A 10,568-nucleotide genomic window follows, 5' to 3' on the forward strand; every position below is an offset into this window, starting at 1 on the left:
TCCTCCCTCTTCTTGAAATATGTATTCACCACAGCCATTTCCATCCTTTTCGCAAAATCGACCACCATCTGTCCTTCCACATTTCTCTTCTTGACTCCATACTTTCGCATCACCTCCTCATCACCTCTGTTCCCTTCACCAACATGTCCATTGAAGTCCGCTCCAATCACCACTCTCTCCTCCTTGGGTACCCTCTCCACCATGTCGTCCAACTCATTCCAGAATTCTTCTTTTTCATCCATCTCACACCCAACTTGCGGGGCATATGCGCTGATAACATTCAGCAATAAACCTTCAATTTCCAGCTTCATACTCATCACTCTGTCTGACACTCTCTTCACCTCCAGCACGCTCTTGACATACTCTTCCTTCAGAATTACCCCTACCCCATTTCTCCTCCCATTCACACCATGGTAGAAGAGTTTGAACCCACCTCCGATACTCCTGGCCTTACTCCCCTTCCACCTGGTCTCTTGCACACACAGTATGCCTACCTTTCTTCTTTCCATCATGTCAGCCAGCTCTCTCCCTTTACCAGTCATAGTGCCAACATTCAAAGTTCCAACTCTCACCTCCACATGCCTACCCTTCCTCCTCTCTAGCTGCCTCTGGACATGCTTTCCCCCTCTCCTTCTCCTTCGCCCAACAGTAGCACAGTTTCCACCGACACCCTGCTGGTTAACAGTACCGGTGGCGGTACTGAAGTGTTCGCGACTAATTAATTAATAATTCTGTTGAAACAAAAATAAAGTAGTAGGCCTAGCTATAGAAAGCTGGGTGTTTCATGAACAATATTATATGTTGTTTTCGTTAGTAATGACACGATCGGGGATTTACGTTACTTTGACTGATGTAAAATGTAGTTAACGTTAGCTAGCGGGTGAAACGGATACACAATCTCCCACTACACAACGGCAACAATGTTAACTGTTACCTGTAATAAAATGTCTCCCACAAAGCCGGTCATGAATGGATGGTTTCCATCCTCCTCCCAGTTCAGCACAAGCAAGTCCTCCTGGCAATTTCACTAATTTTGTAACGTTAGCAGTGCTCTTCGTCCGTTTTACCCTCTGTATCCACAGACTTTGCTGGGTAGATTTATCTGATGGAAAACGGAAAAAGCCTAAAAACTTGTTTGCCGGGGTACATTTGGCATTACAGTCCCACACACAGCACGATTTCGGCATTTTGAAAATTAATTTGTCTGTTCAACTAGTGCTATCTAACCGTTATGTACGTTAGCTACTAGGCACTACCCAGCTACTAGAATCCACCCGGAAGTAGCTTGGCGCTCGTTGTTTACAAAGATTCTGATCTCTCGTATAACATTGTCAACATATTTTGACATCAGTTTACATGCAGAACATGTTTTACTATATGGTATGTAATATAGTAATTAAATATAGGCAAATGTAACAGAGTTGAAAATGACCTCACTCAGATAAAGTGAATTCTCCCAAAATTTGTATTTTAACATGTTATTGTAATCCAATGCTTTTTGATGGTTTGTGTAAACCCCGGATGTTGTACCGCATTCACTAAGGTTAAATATGAGGCTGCGCGACTGTTTGTCTATTTACTTTCGCTTTGACACATTTTGGGCATTTGCGCTACCCGTACCTTAGAGATAGACCATCTCCGCTGGAGGTAAGCAGGCTTTGGGAGCGCTCCGTGAATAATTTGATATTTTGATAAATGAACATGTTTTTCTTTGCAAACTATGGGTTGGATATAAATGTATATAAGTTGTACTAACTAATGCTCTAGAAAAGTAACGATAGAAAGTGATTTGTAAGTGTTTTAACCGAGTTAAAGTATAATTTTGGCGGCAACCACGCTGCGCTGTGCGTCATGGAGAGCATTGTTCTTATTTTGTTTTTTATGCTATTCTAGACTTGTACGCAGTCGCGTTGCAGCAGAAATCTCATGGATTGTTGTTTTATTTGTGAATGCAGGTACGTGGTTTATGTATAATGTAAATGTGTAAGAACTTGGTTATGAATATTGCAAGAGTCAAGAATTTCTATGTTAAAACTATACGATCACTCAGTGCGCTATGCCAGTGCTATCTGTCCTTTTGTTTGGTTTGTTTTGTACTTTTGTTTACACGAAGATTAATGAGTTGTGCATTTTGATTTCCATGTAAGTTTAGTATGCTATGCAACGCATGAGGTTAGCCAGGAGAAACATTGTTTGCTAGTTCATGCACGAGAGAGCTAGACCATCTCCGCTGGAGACTTGTATGCAGTCGCGTTGCAGCAGAAATCTCATGGATTGTTGTTTTATTTGTGAATGCAGGCAATAAAAGCCACTGTTAGGAACCCCTGGTCTGAATCTCTATCACGAACACCTGCACAAGTGAGGGTTGTTACACAAATATACTTTACGTTGCCTTAGTTGATGGTTTATCATTAACACTGTGCACCTCCATGGGTGCTACCATTGTTGTGTGACGTCGGACAACTGCTTCTCTGTGAAGTCAGAGTAGATGGATTTGCAACGAGTTTACAAGTAGGAACTATGACTTTGAGTGGCGTTCCGTTGTACTTTTTCTAGCAGGAGGTCGGAAAATCTTGATTTCCGAGTTGTCTGGAACGCAGCATTAGTCTCACATTTAGCTGTACCATCTGTGTAGATTTAGGGGGAGTTGCAGCCCCTCCAAAAATGTTTGTGAGTAAATGCATTTTAAAAATTATGATTTTGTAAGGTGTTAAAAGATTTATTTATTTTTTATTAACAAGAAAATCATCAAAATGTACATTTTCTGTACACCACCACTATTCTAAATTGGGAGAATTCTCCTCATCCCGATCCCCCCCCTCACATGTGGTGTCCCCCAGGGGTCAATTATTGGTCCATTATTATTTTCCATTTACATGCCCCCCCTGTGTCAGATCATCCATCATCATAATATTAATTTTCACTGTTATGCAGACGACACCCCAGTGTCGGCGCTACGGGGGGGCATTGGCCGGGCCTCGCCCCCCAAAATGAAAGTTGTGCCCCCCTGCCAATTACCCAGTGATGATGTGAAAATTAGTACTTAAACATCATGTAAAAAATAAAATTAATTAATGCACATAGCACATTTAAATACATAATCAATAATAATAATAATCAATGAAATAATATGCTTAAATTTCGTGATTGTGGAGGAGCGGGGTTAGCAGGACACCGGAGCGGAACATCAGTGTGTGATTTTGTCCATTCAGGTGGTCATTGCGTGTGACACACAGGGCTGTTTGCTGCGAGTAAGCTCACGCGATCTGCTTGTAGCGTCTGTGCGCGAATGGAAAACAACGGGGGAAAAGAGCAGAGCATAAGTAAGGATTCTAAGCGCACATTCTAAGGTTAATTTAGCAAATAATTAATAAAAAAAATTCTCAATCGAAGAATATTCAAATATAGAATGTAAATTTGACAGCCCGAATGCTCATGCCCCCCCGTGAAAACCGTAGGCCCGGCCGTCAGATTTGTTCTGGTGCCGACACTGCGACACCCAGCTTTATGTCCCGCTTACTGTTAATGGCACACACGATCATTTTCATGTTATGGCTCGTCTCTCCGATATTAAATGCCGGATGTCACAAAACGTCCTCCGGCTCAATGAGTCTGTTGTGACTTCTCTTATGTACACTATTGTAGTGTTACTATTCGTGGGTTACTAACTTAATCACTAATATATATAAGTACACGGAGACGAGGATGCGGCACAAGTCTGATCTTTACTGACGGAGACATCACACACTACTAGGCTCGACCAGTGTATTACAGAACTCCGTAGTGGTGACAGTCCAACACAATCGAGCACCGAGTGCTCGATCCAATACACCACATCCCTCTTTTCCAACTGAGATGTGGCCTACTCATCAGTTGCTTCAACAGTAGACCCTTTACCGAACCATTAACACTATGGCATTAACACCGAACAAGTCTTTTCTACTTGCATACTTCAATGATTAATACAGCATTTTTTTTTAAATGACAGATGACTCTCATTAAACAACATAAACCATTTCCTTTTCACATTCTGGTGGTTAGCATGTAAACATTTTGAACATTCAGCAATCTTGCAACATTTCAGGTTAAACACACCTTGTACTCTTTGTTTCACCTTCCTTTTTTCTTTTTCTTTTTTCTTAATAAACACTTGAATGATCACACAAAAGAACCCTGAGGTTAGTCATTGTATCTGGCAGGGCGCCTAACTGCTCTGCCGCACTTTGTGTAGCATGTGGGTGTACAGCCTGTAGTCACCGGAGGAGGGTCGTGTGGTGGCAGGTCACGTGGTGGTGAGTCGACTGGCACAGGCGCTTGTGAGGGTGAGGTTGTACCTCTGGGTCAAAATGTTCCTCACTGTCCGTGTCTCTGAATAGGCTCGGATGTATCTTCCTCAGATGTCGCCTGTTCCTTCTTTGCATCCTCCCAGCCGGTGTCTGCACAGTGTAGGACCGTGGTTCATCTCGCTGTCGGATGACAACGGCAGGCTCCCAGCCGCGCCGCGTTTGCATGTGTACGGTGTCTCCTGGGGTCAACACTGGCAGGGGCTTTGCACACTGGTCGTAAAGTTGTTTTTGGCGGAACTGCAGGTTCCGGATCTTGCTGTGAATGTGCTGTGGGACTGATTGTGTCAGCACAGCACTGGAGCACGGAAGTGTGCTTCGTAGAACTCTCCCCGTCAACATTTGTGCAGGTGATACGTCCAGTCCTGTCACTGGTGTGTTCCTCAGTGACAGCAGCACCAGATGTGGGTCAGTGCCGGTCTGCATTGCCTTCTTCAGCGCATGTTTCACTGTCTTTATGGCTCTCTCAGCCATGCCATTTGAAGAGGGAAAACCTGGGCTGGAGTGTGTGAGCTTGAACTCCCATGAAGCTGCAAATGACTTCATCTCATAGCTGGCAAATGGGACATGGTCACTCACTATCTCCCTAGGAATCCCGTGTCTGGCAAACACAGACTTCATCTTCTGGATTACTGTGTATGCTGTTTTGTCAGATATGTTGAGCACTTCAGGATATTTGGTTAGGTAATCAACTAACAACAGGTATGACTGACCGTGTAGCTCGAAGATGTCAGCTCCGACTTTCATCCATGGCAGTTCTGGGACCTGATGCGGCATAAGTGGCTCAGCCTGCTGTTTGGGCTGTAGCTGCTGGCATTGCACGCACTTTTCCACCATTGCCTCTATGTCTCGTGCCATGCCAGGCCAGTAGAGAGACTTTCTTGCTCTGGCTTTTGTGCGCTGCACTCCTTGGTGTGCAAGATGCAGCTTCTCCAAAATCGTGCTCCTGAAGCTCTGGGGTATGATGATTTTGTCTCCGACCAAGACAATGTCATCTTCCATGCTTATAATGTCCTTTACTGCCCAGTAGGCGTGTAGTTTTCTGTCCAAACTTTTCTTTTTCATGGGCCAGCCTTTCTTGTGTTTCTCACACACAGCTTGCAGCACGCTATCTGCTGCCGTTGCTTTCTTTAATTGGCTGAGTGTTTCCTCGCTCAAGGCATCTGTGGCATCCAAGGCATACACAACTCTCTTATCACAAGGGTTTTCATCAATATGGTCACCTTCTCTGCTAGCTGTAGCGCGTGAGAGTGTGTCGGCAATGTACATGTGCTTGCCTGGTGTGTATGTTACACTCAGATCATACCTCTGCAGTTGTAAAAGCATACCTTGCAGCCGCGCAGGTGCTTTGCTCAGCGGCTTGCGCATGATGACCTCCAGAGGCTTATGATCGGACTGGACAGTTACTGGTCTGCCGTAGACATACTGGTGGAATCTCTTAGCAGCAAACACTATAGCGAGCAACTCTTTCTCTATCTGTGCGTACCTCTTTTCTGTGTCGGTGAGCGCTCGTGAGGCATAGCACACTGGGCGGTCATCCTGCATCAGACAGGCTCCCAGTCCATCCTTTGAGGAGTCTGCTTGTAGAGTGAGAGGCTGCTTGTGATCATAGTATCTCAGCACAGGGGCTTGTGTGAGGATGGTCTTTAGTGCCTTTAGCGCTGAGCTGTGGTGCGGGCACCATTGCCACGCTACATCCTTCTTGAGCAGCTGTCTGAGGGGTGCCGTGAGTGAGGCTTCGTTTGGTATGTATTGCGCTAGGAATTTTGTCATTCCCAGCAGACGTTGGAGACTTTGTTTGTCTTCCGGGGTTGGCATGTCGACAATCGCTTTGATCTTTGTGTCGTCAGCTCTCTGTCCTGCTGCCGTGATGACGTGTCCCATGTACTTTACAGTATCAACTTTAAACTGGATCTTGTCCCTGTTAAATTTCACATGTGCGGTCTTGGCTCTCTCCATTACTTTCTGCAGGATTTCATCGTGTTCCCGCTCTGATGACGTTGCGATGATCATGTCGTCTGCTATAATGTACACACCTGGGATATCGCCGAAGGTCTCACAGTTCTTTCGTTGAAACACTTCGCTGGCCGATTTGATCCCGAATGGGAGTCATAGGAAGCGGAACCGGCCCCACGGCGTGTTGAACGTGCATAGCTTAGACGACGGCTCATCTAGCTGTAATATTTGCTAGTAATATTTGATTTGCTAATGTCCCTTACGGCTTTCCGTAGCGCCACAACAAAGTCACGTGATGTACGTAACAACGTCAGTCGGATTCCGGTCGGTGAATAAACACCCAGCACGAGAGAAGTCGTCCTTGCTTTATTAATGTTATAAGTTAACATAGCCAGAGGGCACAGATCATTACACTAGTGTAACGGGGGCAGTCCTATGCTGTTCTCTGCTGGTCGGCCTGCTGCACGCCCGTCACTTCCATCATCAGCTCTGCGTTGTGTTCTATTTTCGGTGGGGTCCCAGGTGTTATGGGGGGCCCTCAGTCTCTCATCATCATCATCATCATCATAATCAAGGAAGGAGGGGGGACACACAGGACTCTATTTGGCTCACCTTGCCATTTATTTTGGTTTCAAACCCTTCGACAACCGTCCAGTCCTCCAGCGGGAGCGGTGTTTCTTACGGACGTGGGGGTCGAAGTTCAACCACTGCCCGGACTCCACTCGTGTGCGTTAGAAGTAGAAACCGTCCACGGGACTCCGATGTAAGAAAGGATAAACAAGTATTTTATCCCACAGCTTGCAGTATCTTCTTACAGGGATACTCAAGGTTACGTTCTCCTCAACCCGCAAAACTGTCCCACGGTAAGAAACACGCGTGGCTCGGCTCGATTGCTGCTTGAGACTCCTCCCACAAAACAAAAATGGCCTCTCCCGCGTTCCGTCTTCCGTGTACCCATAAGACCTCTCTCTTAAAACGACAGTACACGTATATGACGGTCGTTGTAAAACACATAAAAGTAAATAATGACATAAAATAAAATGTAGTAAACACAAATAACAGCACACAGACAGGATTTGGTGATATTTCATACTCAAACAAAATAAAATAAAAACATTAATTTTAACCTGGTTACATTCACCCCTCCTGAAATTCACCAACATCCTGACAGCAGGATAAAAAGAGAAAGAGGAAAGGAAAAGCCCATCACTGACTACTGGCACAAGTGAAAAGAAGGACCTAGTCCTCCAGTCAACTTAGGAGCTACCTCGGTTACGAGGTCCAGAAAATAATGAGGTTGATCAAGTCTCAGAATTCCCTTAGATCAATGTGACGCCTGATACGCCACACCATGCACTTGGCCCAAAACAACCCTGTCTGATAGACACCTAATAACTCACATTAAACTAGTTTGAATGACTCCAACCTCCATCAAAGTTCAAACCCTCACAGTCCGTAGAAATGGCATCTGAGCCATAGATTCTATTAACCTGTTCACTGACCTCACCACCCTCCCTGTGCGTGTCCTAACCCGACCATCGCTCTCTACTTGTGTGCGTGAGACAGTGCGAGCTGCAACATCTGTATCGAGTGAGGGTGGTGCCCCTGTGTGCGAATCAGTGTGAGATATAACACCTACATCGAGTGAGTGTGATGCCTCTATGTGTGGTGCATGTGTGTTGTGTGGTGCATGTGTGTTGGGTGGAGACTGAGCAGTGGCCCCCACAGGACTGACTACCAGACTAGACGGAATGAACTCTTCCGCTTCTGCCCACTCAGATCTAGGTGAGTCTCCAAGTGATGAGACTGCTAGCCCCACTGCATCCCCTGAGACCGTCAGGCCATCTGCACTGTCCTCCTCATTGGACCCTGCGCAGTCAAGCAACTGACTGGTTGTACTGGACTCCTCACCCTGATCTAACTCAGGGAGGGGCAAGAAGTTGACCTCCAACAAACGGTTCCTGTGCACCACCCTGGTGTGCCCCTCTGCATCCTGAATCTTGTAGACGTGGATATTGGGGTTGACACCGACAACCGTGTACACTCCGTTCTCCCATTTGTCAGCCAACTTTCTCTTCCCTCGCTCACTCTGGTTCGCAACCAAAACACGATCCCCGACAGACAGGACAGAGCCCTTGGCATGTCTGTTGTACTGTCGCGCCTGCTGCTGCTGCTCAGCCGTGGAGTGCTTCTGAGCGATCTCCATTGCACTCCTTAGACAGGAAAGCAGAGACTGAGCATAAGAGTCATAATCAACAACGTGAGGGTCATGCAAAACCTGCCTGAACATAACATCCACCGGCAGTCTTGGGACACGCCCATACATCAGGAAGAAAGGCGCGTAACCCGTGGTCTCGTGAACAGTGGCATTGTACGCGAGCGTGAGAGAATGGATCTGCTGAGGCCACTGTTGCTTCTGCTGAAGCGGAAGGGAACGGAGCATATTCCCCATCGTGCGATTAAACCGCTCTGTCCCGCCATTACCCATAGGATGGTAGGCCGTCGTGTGGGACTTCGCTACACCCGCCAACCTGAGAAGCTCTGCAATCAGGTTGCTCTCAAAGTTTGTGCCCTGGTCAGAATGTATTCTCTCCGGAAACCCGTAAACACAGAATACATGATCCCAGAGTTTCTTGGCGACCTGCTTCGCTGTCTGATTGGCGCAGGGGAATGCGTGAGCAAGCTTAGTGAAGTGGTCAGTAACCACTAGGACATCGACCGACCGCTGCTTACTGTCCTCAGCGGACCAGAAATCCATACACACAAGCTGCATCGGTGCGGAGGTTTTAATGCTCTCCAGGGGCGCGCAAGCAGCTGGCTCTGGGGTCTTCCCAAACACACATCTCTGACAGCATCTGACATATGCTCTGATATCCCTCTCCATGTCAGGCCAATAAAAACGCTGCCTTGCAAGAGAGAGAGTACGGTCCTGGCCCTGATGACCAGCGTGATCGTGGATGCCAGACAGTGCCTTGTCTTTCAGACTCAGAGGTAAAACATACTGAGACCTCCTCTGCTTGGACACTGGGTCCTTTGTCACCCTGTACAAGACACCATCATTGACTTCCAACTTCTCCCACTGTTTCAGCAGCCTGAGGACCTTCTGGTCAGCACCATGCCTCTCACGCCTCGATGGCCGCTTCCGAACAGCGACAAAGGGCAACACCTTGGAGATGCAGGGGTCCTGCTCCTGACTCAACCTGAGCTCCTCGGTGGATAACATTGGCAGTGTATCCTGACCACCCGACAGATGCTGAACGTGCTGGACCAAACTGAGTGCTGTGAATACTGATGCATCAGGCCAGTCACATTTGGCTTGACAAAAAGCCCTGACCTCAGCTGCATCACAAGCAAACCCAGATCGCGCACTACTCAGTGTTTGGGACTGGCAACTGAGTCTGAAAACATCCTGCACAGAGTCCCCCTCAACCCCGTCGGCTTCCTGAACAAGGGCCGGGTAGGGCTCCCTAAGTAGCCTCTGACTGACGGGCTTGGAAAAAGGGTCGCGACTCAATGCATCCGCCACCACGTTTTTCTTCCCTGGCAGGTGTTTGAGATCGAAGGTGTAAGACGCCAACTTAGACACCCAGCGGATCTCACACGCGTCAAGCTTCGGCTTCGTTAGGAGATAAGTCAGCGGATTATTATCTGTCCAAACGGTGAAGCTTTGACCCTTCAGCCAGTGGCTGAACTTTTCACAAACACTCCACTTCAGCGCCATGAACTCCAGTCTATGAGCTGGATACTTCCGCTGTGAGGCACTGAGGGACTTGCTTGCAAAACCAACAGGTCTGGCCTTGGACTCTCCTCGGGGCACTTGAGACAGCACCGCGCCGAGTCCGTCCAAAGACGCATCGACCGACAAAATGAAAGGCACCTCAAAGTCTGGATGGGCAAGCACCACACACTCCAGTAACATCGTCTTCAACAGATCAAATGCTTCCCCACATTCCACCGTCCAGTCTGCGGAGGTAAGCTTACGGAAGCTGCCATGGGGCTTCTTATCCTTAGCCGACCTCCCCCTCCTCTTTTGTCCAGCTGTAAGGGCGAACAGGGGCTTAGCCACGGAGGAGCAGTTCGGGAGGAAATGCTGATAGTAAAATACCATACCAAGGAAAGATTTGATCCTACGAACAGAAGGCGTGCACCCATCACCTTCCATGAGATCCTGCACTGTCATGTTGGAGATGACCTCTACTTTGGAGGGATCGACAGACACACCTCCGCCATCAACCACGTGGCCCAAAAACCGCACCCGCTTCTGCAGCA

Source organism: Lampris incognitus, chromosome 5 (genome assembly GCF_029633865.1).
Source record: "Lampris incognitus isolate fLamInc1 chromosome 5, fLamInc1.hap2, whole genome shotgun sequence".
Lineage (NCBI taxonomy): Eukaryota > Metazoa > Chordata > Actinopteri > Lampriformes > Lampridae > Lampris > Lampris incognitus.